Source organism: Corythoichthys intestinalis, chromosome 7 (assembly GCF_030265065.1).
Source record: "Corythoichthys intestinalis isolate RoL2023-P3 chromosome 7, ASM3026506v1, whole genome shotgun sequence".
Classification (NCBI taxonomy): Eukaryota; Metazoa; Chordata; class Actinopteri; order Syngnathiformes; family Syngnathidae; genus Corythoichthys; species Corythoichthys intestinalis.
The window spans coordinates 12,886,110-12,905,347 of record NC_080401.1 but is presented as its reverse complement, the minus strand read 5'-3'; the positions used below and the strand labels follow the sequence as shown (position 1 = coordinate 12,905,347).

The 19,238-nt window shown below is 38.8% G+C and overlaps 1 protein-coding gene across 2 annotated transcripts in view; it reads left to right on the top strand.

The window, feature by feature from the left end:
- The window catches only part of lrrc7 (leucine rich repeat containing 7), a 215,818-nt gene that overhangs the window by 37,349 nt on the left and 159,231 nt on the right, over nucleotides 1–19,238 (top strand). For both annotated transcript variants that reach the window (XM_057841526.1, XM_057841525.1), the window contains exon 2: nucleotides 655–924. The gene's annotated coding sequence lies outside the window, so the exon portion shown is untranslated. The remainder of the gene's footprint in view (nucleotides 1–654; nucleotides 925–19,238) is intronic.

Sequence of the window (19,238 nt, the reverse complement as noted above, 5' to 3'; positions counted from 1 at the left end):
CTTCCAATATGCTTCATGAATTTATTGAACATGGAAAAAAACAATGATACTGTGGAATATGCTTAGCTGTGTTAAATTTTTTGGCCTTTAATGAGACAAGGATTCCTAAACTATGTTACTGATTGGTGTAGTGGTGCTGTAGCCTGTCTTCAGTGTGGCCAATGTGGTTTCAGATCACACTCACTATCTACAGTATAAGTATGTATGCTGTGTTTGACTGGGGATTAGTACAGGGTGTACTCTATCAGAAGTCAGCTGGGATATGCTGCAGTTCCCTACAATCCAGTATTTGGATCAGCAGTATAAAAATTTGATGGTTTGATTAAGCTAAAATAATGACTTATTTTTACTAGCCACATATTATTTCAAATTTTAAATGGACTTTAAAGTGCCATTCTCATTAATGCGCATTAGCATATCCTTCTACAAACAACTGCTTCAAGATTTTGCATTATGCCAAAATTAAATGCTTGAATTCATCAAGATCCATGTTTATCAGTTAAATAAGAAGTTCTTCTTTAAAGTTTTTGCTTTGCTTTTAATGTTAACTCCAGGCAGCGTGCCATGTACAGTTGACTTTGTCAATCATGTTATGCAAACCCATCGCTCAGACAGCCAAAGTAGGCTGACCACAAATTTTTTCGTTGTCCACAGGGAACCTATATGACTTCAGCAGGAAGAATCTTCACCAAGACCGCTGTTCAAAGGAAAGTCATTAAGGGCCCAAGTTCTATTCGACATGTTCACAAGAGCTTGGTACCCATAAGCCCTAGCCAGGGGCCACTGGGTGGAGTCACAAGGAGTTAAAGATGAATCTGACCAACCATATGCTGTCACCTGGAGGTATAGACTCCAATCATCACTGATCTCCAGGGTGGCAGTTACCACAACTACAACGCCAGCACCAGAACCTCATTGACCACGGTAGGTTGGTGATTGAACAGGAGCTTTTGTTTTGTTCACTTAATTAGGGTGAACAGACGTCCTCTTTTGCCCCGACATGTCCACTTTTTAAATCCTGTCCTGGGCGTCTGGTGGGGTTTTATAAATGAATGTTAATGTCTGGTTTTCATATTTTTCATGGGACCAATTAGCATTTGTTGGGATGACGCTTTGCACAGAAGACTACGGTACTGTGCTGCCTGTGACATGTTCCTGTCCAGTGGTTGGTTCTGCTGTGCTCAATAACAGAGAAAACAGACGTCGGAGGGAGCAGTGTTCCATCGTCCCCCAAAGTGCCCCACCCCCAAAAGACTAAAGTGACATTTTTTTGTTTGTTAAATTACAACTATTGTGAGGCTACGGTTTTATTTGCATTATTTCATTTAAAGAGAAAAGCTTTTTGCTGGCAAGTTGGATTTTCTACAGGAGAGATTATTATTTGGAGCATTATTTCATATTATGAACAGTAAAAATTAAAAAGACAGCTATTATTTTCTTCAAGGATGATTCGCTAATCATTAGTTCATTCCAGTTTTTTAATTTTTTTTTTTTAAATAGTATGTAGGTTCTATTAATTTTAGGAATAATAAAGTCAGTTGAGTAACCTCTAAGAATTTCAATTTGTGCCTTTGGTTATATAGCTATTACCTTGTTATAAAACTGGATTTTCTATCCAGACTGAGGAGGCACACTTTAAATATATTAAAGTGATATGGCATCTTTGAGTGAACTTCGAGTATAATTCAGGTATCTCGAGGTCGGGCCGAGTGACCTCTTTTTTTAAAAAATCTAAATATGGTCACCCTAACTTGATAATTGTCTAGAATTGGCGCCTTTTCAGTTTGCACCTTGAGTCAAGACAGGAGATGAAGTGACGATTGTGACGGCGAGAAAGATCATTTAAATGCACACTGTACATGGGATTGTATAAATGTAATGTATATGATGGGACAAGCTGGAGGACAAAACAATTCTACTTTTTTATACTTAGATATACTGCACTCATAGACTTTATAATGTATTGATGGGACACGGGGACGATAAATAGCGGGCCTGCATTGTTGGTGAGGCCGTCAAAGCTGACCGAGTGGAGTCACAGACAAAGAGCTTTATTCGTTGAAAATTCTTGTGAATAAATGCCTAAACCCCTGAATTCTTTATAGATATGGACGTAAAACAGTCTCGATTCTTGGTTAAAAGCAAAAAATAAAAACGTGCCGTTAGCATTTATTTTACGTAAATATGTCGAAGTACGATGCTAGTCTGTTAGTAAATGTAGCTGGCGGTTGCCTAATGTAAACAAAGCTTTTCCAGTGAAAATTCTTGTGAGTATATTCTTAAATCACCAAATTCTTTTTAGATACGGACGTAAAACAGTCTTGATTCTTGGTTAAAAGCAAAAAACAAAAACAAAAACAAAAAACAAAACAAACAAAAACGTGCAGTTAGCATTTATTTTACGTAAATATGTCAAAGTACGATGCTAGTCTGTTACTCAATGAGGCGGCTGCCATATGTAAATAGCTTTTCTGGTGAAGATTCTTATGAATTAATGCTTAAATCCCTGAATTCTCTATAGATATGGACGTAAAACAGTCTCAATTCTTGGTTAAAAGCAAAAAAAAAAAAAAAAAAAACGTGCAGTTAACATTTATTTTATGTAACTGTGTTAAAGAATGATGCTAGTCTCTTAGCTCTTTGTTGTGATAAGGGGGCTGCTACAATGGCTTTTTTCGTTGAAAATTCTTGTGAATAAATGCTTCAATCCCTGAATTCTTTATAGATATGGATGTAAAACAGTCTCGATTCTTTGTTAAAAGCAAAAAAACAGTGCAGGTAGCATACATTTTACGTAAATATTGCAAAATATGAGGCTAGTCTGTAAGGAAATTAGCAGCCGCCATATGTAAACAAAGAGCTTTTTCTGTTGAAAATTCTGAATTCTGAATAAATGCTTAAATCCCTGAATTCTTTATAGATATGGACGTAAAAGAGTCTTGATTATTGGTTAAAAGCAAAAAAAAACAACTGCAGTTTGCATTTACTTTACGTAAATATGTCGAAGAATGAGGCTTGTCCGTATCGGTTAATATCTCCCATTGATATTTTTTTTCACGTTTAAAAATGCATGCATGGTACGAAAAATTTAATAATTACCTTGAATCCTCGAACAAATCACTCCTGAGACAATCCTTCCTGTTTGATTGCGGTACAGCTTTCGTACTTTTTCAATCCTAAACCAGGCGTTGGATCACTGCATGTGTTGACTCTGCGACCGACTGTGAAAAACTGAAGCGGACTGTAGGGCGGCTCCCGACTAAAAGGCTTTGCGCAGTGAAGGTGGAATGTGACCCGTCAATCACTATGAGGTCTATGGCTGCACTGTACATTAAAATAGGCTAAAAAGTCTGGGTGTACCATAGTTACATTCACTCAAGATTACAGATTTCAATGAATATAAGTAATATCTGTTTATGGATCAAGATTTCACTAAGTAACATTTTCCATGCAGTATTAAACTGAAAAATATTTAAAATCCAATGACTACTGATGTTAGTACTGGTACCTGGGTTGGTAATTCATCCGTAGTAATTGCAATTGTTAAATAAATGGCAATTGACTAGATTATAATTTTAATCATGTATTTTTGTTTCAATAACTATTAAGGAAATTATCACAACTATTAAAAATTGCAATACTGCCTTACCATCTGAAGCAGGGGTCGGGAACCTTTTTGGCTGAGAGAGCCATGAACACCACATATTTTAAATGTAATTCTGTGAGAGCCATGCAAAATGTTTAAAACTAAAAGTACAAGTAATATGTACATTTTATGTCATTTCAACACGTTTAAAGTACAACCTGTCCTGAATGTCGCCTGATCTGGTAAAAATGTGAGCGCCCCTTACTGGTTGCTCTTTTTAATGCTTCCCCTGTTAACCTTACGCCGGCAAGGTTTTCCCCGAGGTCCTAGCTCCCTTCCTATTACATAACGAAACCTTTTTTTTTTTTCTTTCTTTATTAATAATTGAAAATTTGTGTGTGAGCCAGATGCAGCCATCAAAAGAGCCATATCTGGCTCGCGAGCCATAGGTTCCTGACCCCTGATCTGAAGTAATCTCCCCTCACCAATCTGGTCGAAAGATGTTATGTAGCTGTAAAATGTTGGATGAGTTCCCACTTAACAAGAAACATTGCTGAACACAAAGAGCATTAAATATTAAAGAACTTTAACGCACGCAAAAGGCACGGCGCTGGTTCTCAGATACAAACAGGACTGAGGAACACTTCACTTGATGAAAATAATGTTAAAACGGTGTTAGGAATTGAAAGGAATATGAAGTAAGTACTTTGCTCAACATAAACCAAAGTTAATGATAATTCTGAAGTTGATTAGCTGTTGCTAACGTTCTGGTAAAAGTGACATATCATGGACGTAAGGTTAGGCGCTACGTGCAGCCATTAGAGTGTAAAATTTGCATGGTGTAGTTTTATTCTCTCTGTGTCCTTCCTTTCTCCTCTTTGCTCGATTTCATTATCTGCTGTTGCTATAGTAACTGCCCCTAATCATGCATGTTCGCTGAGTCAGGAAAAGAGGAGAAGAGAGCGTCAATCTGTATCACTAGGTGGCAGTCATCTACTAAAAAAAAATACAGCAATTGCTGTTATTTAAAAAGTTTCTGCCAGTAGGTTTTTATTCGCACCACTTTTCCATATATGCTGTGGGCTGCTGCTTTAAAAATAACTCCTTTTGTGAGTGGAGTTTGCTGTAATGACTTTTTTTCCTCACAAGAAGACCGAAGTTGCAGCGAATAGTTCATGGTAGATGAAGCACTCACAAATGATTCTTTGTGACTGCATCTCCAGTCTGTGCTGTTTAATGGCTTAAGTATGGGAGAAAAAACATGAGAGACTCACTCCTGGGACCATATTACAAGAACATCCAAATGAGAAAATCCTGTCTTTATCCGTTTTAAGAAAGCAATTTAAAAAATTTTGCTAGACCTGAGTAATGTTGGTAAATCATTGTTGTCAATGGTGCGAGAAAATAACTTTCTGCAAACTACACTCAATTTGGCGACAGTGCATTTGAAATGATTTAATGTGTTATTGTGGTTCCTGAATGCCTCTGCCTGGGTATTGTTTTGTGTTTGTATCACAGAAAACAAAAAGTCATTCGATAAGCAGAACACATTTGTGGTGTTAGCCTGGTTAGGTCTGCCATCATGCACAGGTACGTCCCCAAAATTCGCGCATTGTGAGCCTATCCTCCCCGAACACTTATATCCGTTTGTACTGATTTTATTTTCCAGGAGGACTTTGGCCTTTCTCACACTGTCGAAGGTACCGAAACCTGGTTTAATGACCATGGTGTAATTGCACTTGATTAGTCAGCAAAACTCCCTGACCTAAATCCCATACATAATATACAGACTGTTGTCAAAAGAAGGGTGGGATACACCAGTCCCAACAATGCAGATAACATGAAGGCTTGTATGGACTTAACCTGGACGTCTGTTGTACAGTGAGTCTGTTGTACAGTGACACAGGTTGAATGCCATGCCACGGCACACTGAAACAGTCAGGGGCGCCACTAAGTTTCAAGAACAGGGGGGCTTAGCCCCCAGGCGGTTACATGGGATGTAAGTGAATTTAGCGTACAAGCACTTACTTCACATACTTCACAAACCGCTAACAAAAGACTGATAATTTATATACTGTATATACAGTGTATCACAAAAGTGAGTACACCCCTCACATTTCTGCAGATATTTAAGTATATATTTTCATGGAACAACACTGACAAAATGACACTTTGACACAATGAGAAGTAGTCTGTGTGCAGCTTATATAATAGAGTTAATTTATATTCCCTTCAAAATAACTCAAAATATAGCCATTAATATCGAAACTCCTGGCAACAAAAATGAATACACCCCTATGAAAAAACGTACATCCCTAAATGTCCAAATTGAGTACTGCTTGTTATTTTCCCTCCAAAATGTCATGTGACTCGTTACAGGAGTGCGCTCAGCATTGCTGCAGAGATTGAAGAGGTGGGGGGATTAGCCTGTTAGTGCTCAGACCGTACGCCGCACTCTACATCAAATTGTTGTGCATGGCTGTCACCCCAAGAGGAAGCCTCTTCTGAAGACGGTACACAAGAAAGCCCACCTGTCTCATCAGACCATAGGACATGGTTCCAGTAATCCATATGCTTTGTTGACATGTCATCAGCAAACTGTTTGCGAGCTTTCTTGCGTCTATGCGTGAAGTGAGAAAAACAGCTGATGCTCCAGAAGGAAGTCGCCCAAAAGATAGTTGCAACAAGAGTGCATACTTAACTCTACTCGGATCTTCACAATGCAAAAAAAAAAAAGGTAGTACCGACTGCAAGCAATGTCACAGGGTTATTGCGGACTGGATTCTCAAAGATGTGGGTGTTCTCTATATGAACAAGTAGAATGGATTGAATAGCGATGCACTGAAGGGGCGCTCTACCTTACTCTATAAAGTAAGGAGAAACTGAAGGATTTACAATCATATTTAAGTGACAGGTTAAATGATTATTGATTTAAACTAATATTACGGCAACTTTATAGTGAATATGTCTGCATTTTTGTATTTTTTTTCTCAATATGTTTCAGGGGTTCAGCCCCCCTGAAATAGGCCTAACGATGCCACTGGATGCAGTAACCCATGCAAACCGAGTATTCAACCAAGTATTTCTTGAGTGCACCTGACTATAAGCTGCACTGCTTAAATGTCACAAATCTAAGAAAAAAAATCAATATATATGCTGCACCGCTGGTGTCCATATCTTAATCTGGGTTATTTACAAAGAAGTTACACAGAAATTTCTGACTGATCAAATATATCTTTATTAACCAACCAAACACGCACCTACATGCCGAGTTGCATTCTTGTTCATGTGCAGCGACGTGTCACTCGGGGGAGCCATACACCACAAGTCCAACTCATCTAAAACCTTAGAAAAAAGAAAAAAAAAAGCCCTAATTGCAAAACCCAGATCACCACATTCAGAAAGAAGACAAAATGTAATCCTCTTTACCCTGCCTTCTCAGCTTGAAGTGGACAAAGTTCTCTTATACATTTCTATACTCAGGTCCAGGGCTAATGGCTAGTGCTAGCTCTTAGTACAGCAGCTTTGTTGTAGCACACTGTAGCAATCTGTCCTTTTTAAAACCAAAACAAAGTCAAAACATGGCTAGCCATTAACTGTTCTTCTGTAATGGGATCAAGCATTGGACAAAAACTTCCTGGGCAGTAAAGTCTACTGAGTGCAGGTTGAAAATGGCTAATGAGCTCTAGTGTCACATCCTCTTGTCCTAGCAATCAAAGGATGTCCATCTTTCTAAAATTGTGTTTTTGTTGTTGTGGCAGCATCAGATGGAGTCCTATTCATTTGTAAAATCTATATTTTTAAAGACGTCTGACAAAGTTTCTAGCAAGCTTTGTCGGTGCTAGTGTAGCTGCTGAGAGCCATGTCGTGGCAGAATTCAAATACACATTCTTTTAAAATATGTCTAATTAAACATGGTTATACTTAAAGGGCTCCCCTGTAGTAGCAGCAAGGTCTCTTGGCAACACGTCAGCATGCACCTGTAATTAACAGATTTTTGCTCAAACAGACCTGATGGAGCTAACTAGCTAAGGGTTCGTTTCGAGAAAATGATAAACACTGAGCATTCACAGATACCCACGGGAACTCAAGAATGTTGTCAAAATGGCAGGCTCACCCTAGTTGTTAGGGACTAAGCAACGTCATCATGATGCTTTGGGTACGGTGCGAAATGAAGTGAAAATGTTATTTTAAAAAATCCTTTTAAAAATGATAAAATAATCCATAAATAAATTGCTTGGTTATGAAAGCCACATGGTAAATAAATAGTTCGCTTCGACTTCCGGGAACTATATTTGAAATGTGAGATGAAAACCCGTAGGGAGAACTACATTAAACACAAATGATGACCCATTGGTTAAACTGGAGGAGCTTCTAGAAGGAAGGTCTAATTTATTAGAAAACGTCTTGATTGTTGAATGTGAAGGTACCACTAAAAAATACGTGAAAAAAAATGCGCAGGACTAGTAAAGTAGTGACGCATAGTACTGTTGTGACTCAGGTACAAGTGTTCTCAAGAGACATGTATGTCAGACAAATCCAGCTGAGAAGAACCAACAAAAACTAACATCATATGTTAAACTTAAATTTAACGTTAGAAATTTAAAAAAAAAAAAAAAATTGTTTTTGACTGGGAGCGGGATGGGATTGGATTTACTTTTTGACACAGCCCCAGGATTGGGATGGAATAGGAATTTTTCTCTGGGAGTGGATTCTCACTTCCGTTCCATCCCACTCCCAATTCATTCTCTAGTACAGTGGTGTCCAAACCTGTCCTCAAGGGCTGTTGTGGCTACTGGTTTTTGTTCCTACCAATCGAGCACAGACAGTTTAACCAATGAGGCTTCTGCTAAAACAAGCAGCACGTGACTGCAATCAACTGATTACAATTGTAAAACACAAGATTGGTGAAACGGTGTCGTTTTGTTTTGTTGTAATGAAATACAGCACCCACTGCGGCCCAATGTGGAATAGTTTGGACACACATGCTCTAGTACAAACGTAGGGAAAAAAAGTAGTGTCTTATAGACTGGAAAATACGGTACATGTAATTAAGTTGAGTCTGCTAATGAGACATTGCACTTTTTGCGGCTACTATGCTACTATAAGACTTGTGTTGAATCAGGTTATTTCCTTAACTGTTTAACTGTCAAGTCAATTACTGTCAACACTCTAGGAAAGGTTCATACTTGTTTATACAACGGAGCAATCTATAATTATCTATCTGATTTTGATGCTTACAGCACAGGCTCAATGCTCCTGCGGTAACTGTCTGAGTGTGTCTAGTTGTCTGTCTATACAGTACGTGCCCCGTGACTGACTGACAACCAGTTTAGTATATAGTCCACAGTTTGTCCACTTATTTTTACATTCTATGGAAAGGACAGATGAAAGTGAGAGGCAAGTTCCAGTTCAAGCAGACAACGGCAGAATAGTACCGTTCTCCTCCTCAGAGTGCTGATGGGATATTCAGTATACATGAAATATAGAAGATTTCCAGAATTAATATTGAAGGGTGAGTCTGGTACAAGAGACAGACAGACAGACAGACAGACAGACAGACAGACAGACAGACAGACAGACAGACAGACAGACAGACAGATAGATAGATATGCATACCTGCAGATTGATACATGGATTGATAGAAACTCTCTGTGATGCACTGCTCTCCAGTTTCCTAGCAACTTCCATTCACAAAATGCCGGATAAGGAAATAACATCCAGTATAGAGGCTCAATATACCCTCTGATACACTCTCAGTGTAAGAAGAAAAACACACAAAGGTGGCTTCTCTGAGAGGAAATGATAAAGCAGTTAATGTCTTCTTTCCCCTTTGGCTTTTCCCATCAGGGGTCGCCACAGCAAATCAGTTGCCTCCATCTAACCCTTTCTTTTGCGTCATCTTCTCTCACAACAACTACCTTCATGCCTTCCCTCATCACATCCATCAACCTCTTCTTTGGTGTTCCTCTTGGCTTCCTGCATTTCAGTTGGATCTAATCCTTGAATATACTGTATGCTCTCCCGTTGATGGACTCATTTCTGGGCCTATCCATTAGAGGTGTGCATCGGCACTGCCCTCACGATTCGATTAGATTACAATTCGGAGGGCCACGATTCAATTTGATTCGATTCAGAGGGTCACGATTCGATTCGGTTCGATTCGGCAATGCATTGCGATGCATTAAAGCCTGGGATGCATTAAAATTCTAAAGCAAAGCATATTTTTCGTGAATCATGAGCCAACACAAGCAGACAGACATTAAACAACTTTTTATTGGCTCTTGTGTCACTCCTGGTTGAAGTCAAATGAAAATAGTATACTTTCATATATATATTTTTTTAAAAATCAGATCACAGCATTTAATTAGTGCTTTGAATGAGACCAGGGCTTTCTCTTTTTTTTTTTTTTTTACACACAGTAGCAGCCTTTCACACAGTGCAACATCTGAACTCCTGTGCAAAATCAGTAATAACGGTGACTGTATTTTAGTCACAACGACCCATCAATAAAAATATTCAAGTAAATATTAAAGAAAACGACAAAGAAAATATTGTAGTGCAGCAGCATCTTTATCGCAATATCAATCCAGGGATCAGTTCAGTTGCAAACAAAACATCAACTAAATTGCAATGTAGAACAATAGTAAAATGTAGGCCTAGCCTATCTTATATCTATAATATTTCTCGCTCCCTCTTTCTCCGTTTCAGCCATTGTTATGTTATGTCCTATCTCTCTGCTCTCTCGATTACAACTGCGCTTGTCTGTGACGTTACTCCGGTGAGGAAGCGGATTTGGGTTCCTCGTCACCCCTGCATAGAGGTTAGATCTTGTGCCCGAACCCGACCCGACCCGAAATGTTAAGCATTCACGTTTGGGTGGGTCGGGTTGGGCCGCCGCGCCGGACTAATAAATTATAAAAAAAAAAAAAAAAAAATGCGCAGAGGGCTGTCTTTTTCTTCTTCTCCTCCCGTTATTTCGTTGTGTGAATGCTTTTATAATTCTCATAAAAATATGTAGACTTTTTAAATATTGAGTAAACTTGTGTTTTTTTCCTGCCAACTGAGAATTCGTTACAAAAGACACTTTTATTTATGCACACAAAGGCAAATGTGATCCTTTTGAATCTTCTCCTCTGTGTGTCTGTAGAACCGTGTTTTTTTTTTTTTTTTAATTAAACTTTCCCAGCGTTATTTCGTTGTATAAATGCTTTTATAAATCTCATAAAAATATGTAGACTATTTAAATATTGAGTAAACTCGCGTTTTTTTTTCTGCCAACTGAGAATTCGTTACGAAAGACACTTTTATTTATGCACACAAAGGCAAATGTGATCCTTTCGAATCTTCTCCTCTGTGTGTCTGTAAAACCGTGTTTTTTAAAAAATATTAAACTTTCCCAGCGTTATTTTGTTGTGTAAATGCTTTTATAAATCTCTTAAAAATATGTAGACTATTTAAATATTGAGTAAACTTGCGTTTTTTGTCTGCCAACTGAGAATGTGTTAGGAAAGACACTTTTATTTATGCACACAAAGGCAAATGTGATCCTTTCGAATCTTCTCCTCTGTGTGTCTGCAAAACCGTGTTTTTTTATATAAAACTTTTCCAGCGTTATTTCGTTGTGTAAATGCTTTTATAACTCTTATAAAAATATGTAGACTATTTAAACAGTAAGAAAACTTAGAAATGAAAATAAATTGCTGCTGCTGCGTTTTTTTTTTCCGCATCACTGGGCTCGGGCATGCAAATCTAGTTAATTGATCTGGCTGGTCGGGCTTCAATACCAGCGGGCCGTGTCGGGTTGGGCTGGAATTTTTTAGGCCCGATCTAACCTCTACGGGCTTGCTTTGAATGTAAAGTAGCTCTCTCTACAGGTAAACATGAGAATAACGATACAAATGGGGAAACCAAATCCACTGCATCACCGGAATTGCGCAGGGAAGATTTTTGACCGTACTTATATATTTTAAAATGCGCTGAATCGATTCAGCGTGTTGCCCGCATTGAATCGAATCGTCACTGCCTCGCATCGGGATGCATCGCCGCATCGGTTATTGTTGACACCCTTACTATCCATTCTGGTCTCTCCCAAAGTGAACTTCAGCATCTTCATCTTTGCTACCTCCAGCCCTGTCTCCTGTCCTTTTTCTCACTGACGCTGTCTCTAGACCAAACAACATCACTGGTCTCATCACATTCCCTATAATTTTAGCTGAAACTCTTCTATCACACATGAAACCTAACACCTTTCTAGACTTGTATCCCACTCATGCACCTCCTCATTTCACCACCAGATTTACTTATCTATTTTCCTTCCAGAATAAACACCAAATACTCTCCTGGCCGTCTCCCTGATCACATTTGATGTAATTGTTCAGTTATCTGGAGCACCTCTTGACCATCCAGAGCCTGTCTCAATTCCTTCCTGAAAGTCCAACAAAACTCTTCTCTTTTTAGCTCCTACCATTTTGTCTTCTATTCTGCTTTCCTCATCTTCCTCACCACCAGAGTCATCCTACACACCACCACCCTATGCCGTCTGGCTACACGCTCAACTACCACTACTTTAGAGTATCTACTTCAGATTATACTGTCTGTCCAAGATGTAGTCTAACTGTGGACTCCTACCTACACTCTTATTGGTCACCGTATGTTCCTACCTTTTGTGGGAGAAAGTATTCACCATGGCCATTTCCATCCTATTTGCAAAGTAAACCACCATCTTTCACCTGTTTCCTGCACCGACATGTCCACTGAAGTCTGCACCAGTGACAACTCTCACTTCAAAGTCAAAGTCAAAGTTTGCTTTATTGTCAATTCTACCACATGTGCAAGGACAGACAGAGAATTGAAATTGCGTTACTCTCTATTGGGATGCTCTGCATCATTTCGTCCAAGGTCCCTGTGTTGTCCAGGAAAACCAAGACAGCGAAAGGCTTTGTACAATGATGAGATTTTTTTCAAATTACAAACTGCAGTTTGGAGAAAACATTGTGACAGATTACTTGTCTGTAATACAGCGTATCCCCCGAATGGGTTGCGGTACCTGCTTTTATACCCTTCTAGTTCCTGAGGGCAGTCTAACACTAAAGCCAAATTTATGCTTCTGCGTTGCGGTGACAAAGTAGCAACGGCGTAGACCCTACGTCAGAGGTGGGAAAACCGGTCCTCGAGGGCCGCAGCAGCTCCAGGTCTTTGTTCCAACTGATTCAACACAGACAGTTAAACCAATACGGTTTCAGTCGAAACAAGATGCACCTGACTGCAATCAACTGATTGCACTTGTAAGGCACCAGATCGGTGAAACGCTGGCCAAATCCCACATCCACTGTGGCCCTTTGTGGAATAGTTTACCCACCCCTGCCCTACGTCGTCAATGAGCATTTGAAGTTCTGCGTGAAAGCAACGCGTTGCTCTGTAATTCACTGCCAAGCTACTAGAGGGGTGTTGCGTTGTGTTTGTGCGGTTTTGGGGAACTCTTGTCGAATTCCTTGAGTTTTCTTCCGGTTAGACAACAATGGCAGCGGAGTTGGAATGCTTGAATGTGGACCTTCAACTCATCAACATTGAACAACAAATGTTGATCATACAAATGTTGAGGCGCAAGCGACGCAGGAGACAGTTGCGGAGGGGGTCTGTCCGACTGTTGATGCCGCACAGAGACTTGCAGTCACATTATGACTTCTAGACTCCGGTGGAAGCCAGCAAGCTGTGGCGGCTAGCTTTCACTGGCGTTGAGCAATGTGTTCAGTATTTTGTCTGAGGTCTGCAAAGCATTGTGGACAGCCCTCCAGCCCGATTTTTTGCCGTGTCCTACAATCAGCCAGTGGGAAGCCATAACACATTTCTGCCGGCTATGGAACTTCCCAAACTGCGTTGGAAGCCTTGATGGTAAACAAGTTATCATCAAAGCACCGAGGCAATCTCAATCAGTGATGATGTATCAAGTTGTAAACTGTCTATTGTTGAGAATTAAACATCAAAACAACTCTTTTGACGCCAAACCTGTGCTTTATTCTTCATATACTTGAAGTGTAAATGTAAATAAGTCACAGGCTCACAGCAAACATATGTACAAAATAAATGATAAAGTGCACCAACAATAATACCATATAAAGTGATCAAAAGCTGGCAGTTTTTGCCCGGCTGGGTCACCGCTTCATGTGGCCATTCGCTTCCGAACACACACATACTTGTCTCGGAGGTTCTTCCATTTTTTTATGCATTCGCTGACCTCCAGCCCCGTTTTTTCAGCAATCTCCCTCCATGAATTGCTTTCCATGTGGCAATCTTTATAATGCCTTGATGAAACATTGTACATAGTACATTGATCATACTTGCGAACCTCTTCGATGATCCTCCCGTTGGCTTGGTCCATTTTTGAGTGTAGCGCAAGAATGTTTGTAAATGGCGGTGATTTCGCGCTGAACTGGAAACAACAGTCTGGCAGGACCAATCACAGCCCGTTTGTGTCACGGCACCACGCGTTGACGTGATGCATAGTCAGTGTTGTCAATAACGGCGTTAGGGTATAATGGCGTTACTAATGGCATTATTTTTTTCAGTAATGAGTTATCTAATTGATTACATTTCTCATCTTTGCAACGCCGTTACCGTTACTGAGGATGTAAAGGCGTGCGGTACTATGCATTACTACGTTGGTTGAATGACGCGGGAAAAGACACGGACTCACGGAGAGCGCAGAGCGGGGTTTGGGGGGAGGGAAAGGAGTTGTGACGCTGTTGCAAACGCGATGCTAGGCAGCTCCAATACCTGACTGTAGCCGATAGCCTACAAACTATGCCAGCATGAGGCTACGGTAGATATCACATGTATATAGAACTAGATGCGAAATGACAGGCTTGACGGCGTGAGCACATGTATAGAGAACTAGATGCGAAATGATAGACTCGCCTGTGTTAGTAAACAGCCGCCATCTTAAAGCAGTAGTCTCCACATGAAGGATCTGTTGTAGAGAACCTTCCTCGCGAACCTAAGTAACTTTTTATCTAAAATACTTTTACCTAAATCGGCAAAATCTTGACTTGAATCTATCTTTAAATGATGAAATAGTTTAAAAACTTCTACATGTCGAAATTAGACAGAAAGGAACTAATCCAATAACGGGAGCAATTTTAACAACTTTAACGGTTGATTCACAATATTAAATGACTTCCAAACATAGCAAAGGTTACTTTCTAGTTATCGCAATATCGGCAATACCCTCATGCCTAGTTAAGTTTAGGGTTAAAAAAATGGGCTAGGGCCAATGGTCCCAAAAACCCTTTGAACTTCACATAGTGTAACCTATGTTTTTTTTTTTAATGAAAAAAACCCAAAAATGAAAAGTAACACCAGTTACTTTGCCAAGTAACTAAGTACTCTTACATTTAGGTAACTGAGTTTCTAACTCAATTACATTTTGGGAGAAGTAATTTATAACTGTAATTAATTACTTTTATAAAGTAAGAATAACAAAACTGCGCGGTCATGATTTTGTGGAGGTGCACGTCACGCTATGGCTATGGTCGTAAATTGGGTCTGCCTTGACGGCGTAGATCCGTCACAGAAGCATAAATCAGCCTCAAGACGTGACCTTATATGGCTGTTCTCATAATGTGTTTGTTGCTAATGGTTGAACAAATATGGTATTGTAAGACGTGACCTTATATGGCTGTTATCATAATGTGTTTGTTGCTATTGGTCGAACAAATATGGTATTGATAAAATCAAAGGTGTTAACATGCATCATTCTTCCACCACCTAGTTTTAGATTATTGGCTAGCCATGCCAACACATAAATCAGACAATGGGTAATCTCAGTGGAACCACACCAAGTCAGGCTCTTGCACGTAATATTCAACAGATCTCAATTGATTGAAATTAACGCAGAGACAAGACACAGAGACATGTGGGCCAAGCCATATTGGAAATCTTAGAACTACTGTATGTTGCCAAGGAAACGATGGATATTTCAAGACAGTTGTTCAAGACTGCCTGGTATTCAGTGCTGCTATTGTTGCGTCTTTATGTTTAGTTGCATTATCGTAGTGTCTGACTTGTTGAGTGTCAGGAATTACTATTTATAGAAGCAACGATGGGATCATTACTTTATATTATTATATACTATTATCATTATTCGTACTGTATATGGAACTTTTATTAACATTAAAAATCTTTACTAGGGTTCATTTGATTTCATTAGCATTTATTAGTAAAACATTAACACTGGTAGCAATTATATATCTCCTTTCAAGCAAATGTTTTTTTCCCCCCTAATTAACGCCTTTCATTCTTTTTAATTGTCTGATTCATAGTCTGTAGCACAATCATGGACACTGTGTGGTTTTATTTGTTGCTCGTGTTGTTGTCCTTTTAATTCTTTTAAGAAGTTAAATTTGACATTTTTAGCCCTGTATACGTCTGCTTTCGGAGTGAACTTTGTAGGACGGCCAGACTTGTTGGCAAGTTTTGAATGTCCTCCACTTGTACACTATTTTCCTGACTGTGGAATGGCTGATTATATATTCTTTTGAGATCTTTTGAAATCCCTTACCAGACTCATAAGAGTCTACAATCTTATTTCTGAAGGCCTAAGACAGCTCATTTGATCTCACCATGCTGTTTTCCCTCACTTCAACAGTCAGTCACTGTTGAAAGTATTCTGCGTTGAGGAGTGGGGCAAACTTTCTTCAGACCGATGTCAAAGACAGATGGCTACAAAAAGCGTCTCACTGAAGTTATTTTAACCAAAAGGGGTAACACTCGATATTAGGTGGTAGGGTGTCCTAACTTTTTTCCTCCCTTTTTGTTTATAAATTTGGTTTAATGAGTAAAACAATGCTATTTTTTGTTGTTTACCTCCAATTAAATCTCTTTCTTTTCCAAAGATAATTAACAAAAACAAGATCAGACATTGATATGGGAACATATTTTAATGAAGAACTGAATATTTACACAGCCCAAAAAAAGATTAGGTTATAAAGGACACAAGAGCAAACTAGCAATTTGTCCTTGGAAGTTTGAAGTGAAAGTCAAATGTGTATTTGGAAGTTTTGCAAAGCTGAAGGCAAATAATTCTGATGCCGTCGTCAGTGCTATCATAGCTCATGATATCATAGCTCATGATAGCACATCCAAAGTGGGAATTAGAAACATGCAAGAAGCATCTATTGCTGATTTGACATCATATAGGATAAATGTCAACAGAGGGGTAGGGCTGCTGCTACTACTCACATCATGTGGTACAAGATTGCAGTGGCGCATATGTCAGATTTAAAGCCGTACATTTCAATACCGAGCTATTTTTCGAAACGATCAGTTTTTTTATCCTAAGCTCTGCTATTTCCATCTACGTTTAACCGTTAAAGCAGTGGTTCTTTGCTAAAGGTACCGAACCACACATGTTTCACGTGTGGATTCATTGAACCCTTCATAATTAGATAGTAAAGCATTTTTTTTTAAAAAATTCAAAACCGATACATTTAAGCTAGCAAGCTAATAATGAATAATAATTAAGCAAATTTCTGCTCAAAATTCTGCTCGTTTTGAAAGCATGTTTTATAAACAGGTCAAAATTTGTGACCCCGCTGCCCATTGCTCTGTTGTATTCCCTCATACCAAGTGCAAGTCAACCTTCCACAAAGCAAACCAGTTCCTCCTCCCATCAGATCGAGGACTAGGAGTTAAAAGAAATGATTAAGCCTGTAAATTGGGAGCAAACCAGTCCAAAACCTGGTCTAAAAAGCCACTTTGGCTAGATTTAATCAGCGTACGAAAATAGGGCTCTGCATTTCTTTACTTTCGCCGAACCCCTTAGACTTACTCACCGAACCCCTGGGGTTCGATCTAACCCAGGTTAAGAACCACTGCGTTAAAATTATATATAATCAACTATATTCTCTTGTAAAATGTTCTCAGTTCTTCCTTTTTTTATTTATTTATTTTACTTTTCATTTTGTTGTGTGTATACTCAGAAGTATTGAGACCTATTCAGTTTCAGTTTATTCACACATCATTCAAGGTACACACAAAACATAGTCATATACAGTTGATCTATTAAGATGCACGAAAAGGACACTCCAAAGAAGCTATTTCAAGCTTTTAGTAGGGGCCCAGTTGGACAGCATACACGTACACACACACCCATACACATGCAGACAAGTAAGACATTTTCACCATTCTGGTTACATTGGATTTGATATTTGATACCTTAGTAATGTTATTCAAAGAATCAGCATATTAAACATACCAAGCTAGGAGATGTGTTTTGAGTTTTTTCTTAAAAATGGAAATGGAGTGTGGCATTTTGAATATTTTGTCAAGTTCATTCCAGTTCCATGGTCCTATCTGCACACAATGCCAAATCTTTACGCTACACTTTGGCGTTTTTTTCCCCCAGTGATTTGTTTTTTTCTTCTGGTAGTATATGTGTGCTGAGGAGTACAAATTGGGATGAGATCACATAACCTATGGTTTAATTTATGGATGATCTGATACATTACGCTATCATTTTGATTGCATCTTTTTATCAATTAAATGAGTCATATGACAGATTGGTAGGCAAAAATGGTACTGTAACTAGCAACAAACAACATTGCTGTCTTCTTCGGCTTGCCAGATAAGCGCTTCACAAACTAATTTTTGGTGAAATTTCGCCTGGTATGTGTGCTGTATCACAAATGGTTATCATACCATTGTTGCATTTCAATCAGAAATGACAGAGGCCAAGAACCTTTTAGTGAGGTGCAGTAGGTTAACACAGAGATAAAAGAGCTTAATTACGATCTGCAGGTTAGTTTCTATCTCCATGATGGGAAGACTACTAATGTACTACTAATGTGTTTTTCTAAACATATATACACACTTGCAAAGATATCTTATTTTCTAATGAATTGATAGCATCCACAAAGATGATTTTACTCATCAAAACATTTTAATTTCAATTCCCAAATTCACCCAGCTAAACACGCTATCTTTGTCCTGGTCAATAGATCTACTTACTAAAGAACGTAGCATGAGCATGGCAACTTGTTTCATATTTTAGATGAATTCAGGACAAAACAATAACAACTTCTCCAGCTGACAATTGACTGTCAAAATTAGTAAATCAAGGCTTTATCATCAAGAACAATGTTAGAAGTAAAACATTTTTATGCAATGTTTAAATATTAGGGCCATTTAATGAATAATTTAAGTGCATGTCTTACATACTCTATATGGCTCCTTTAACTAGTAAATCAATCAGGAGTTAGACTAGTGTTATTATTGCATGATTGGACCCCAGAGAGACTTTTCAGTCCAAAATCTTAAAGCTCTTACCTCACAAACATCATTATGGATGAATTGGAAAAACAAAATGAATTAGCAATTTGCTAAATCTGCAAGGTCTTTGTTTCTTTTTAATTTTTTCCCATTTTCCCTACCTGCACATGTATAAGGTGAACTTGATATTCCAAGGTTTTTCCACGTTTATACATTTAGGTTATAACCAGCAGTGAAAGTGGTTTGAATTTTTGGCTGGAACTCCCTGACATAAAGGTTCGCCATGGAGCCAGAATTATTTTTTTTGGGGGGGGTGGGGGAGTTGTCAAACCTTGTAACACCACTGAAATGCAAAAAAAACTGCTTTTGGCATAGTAATACAATA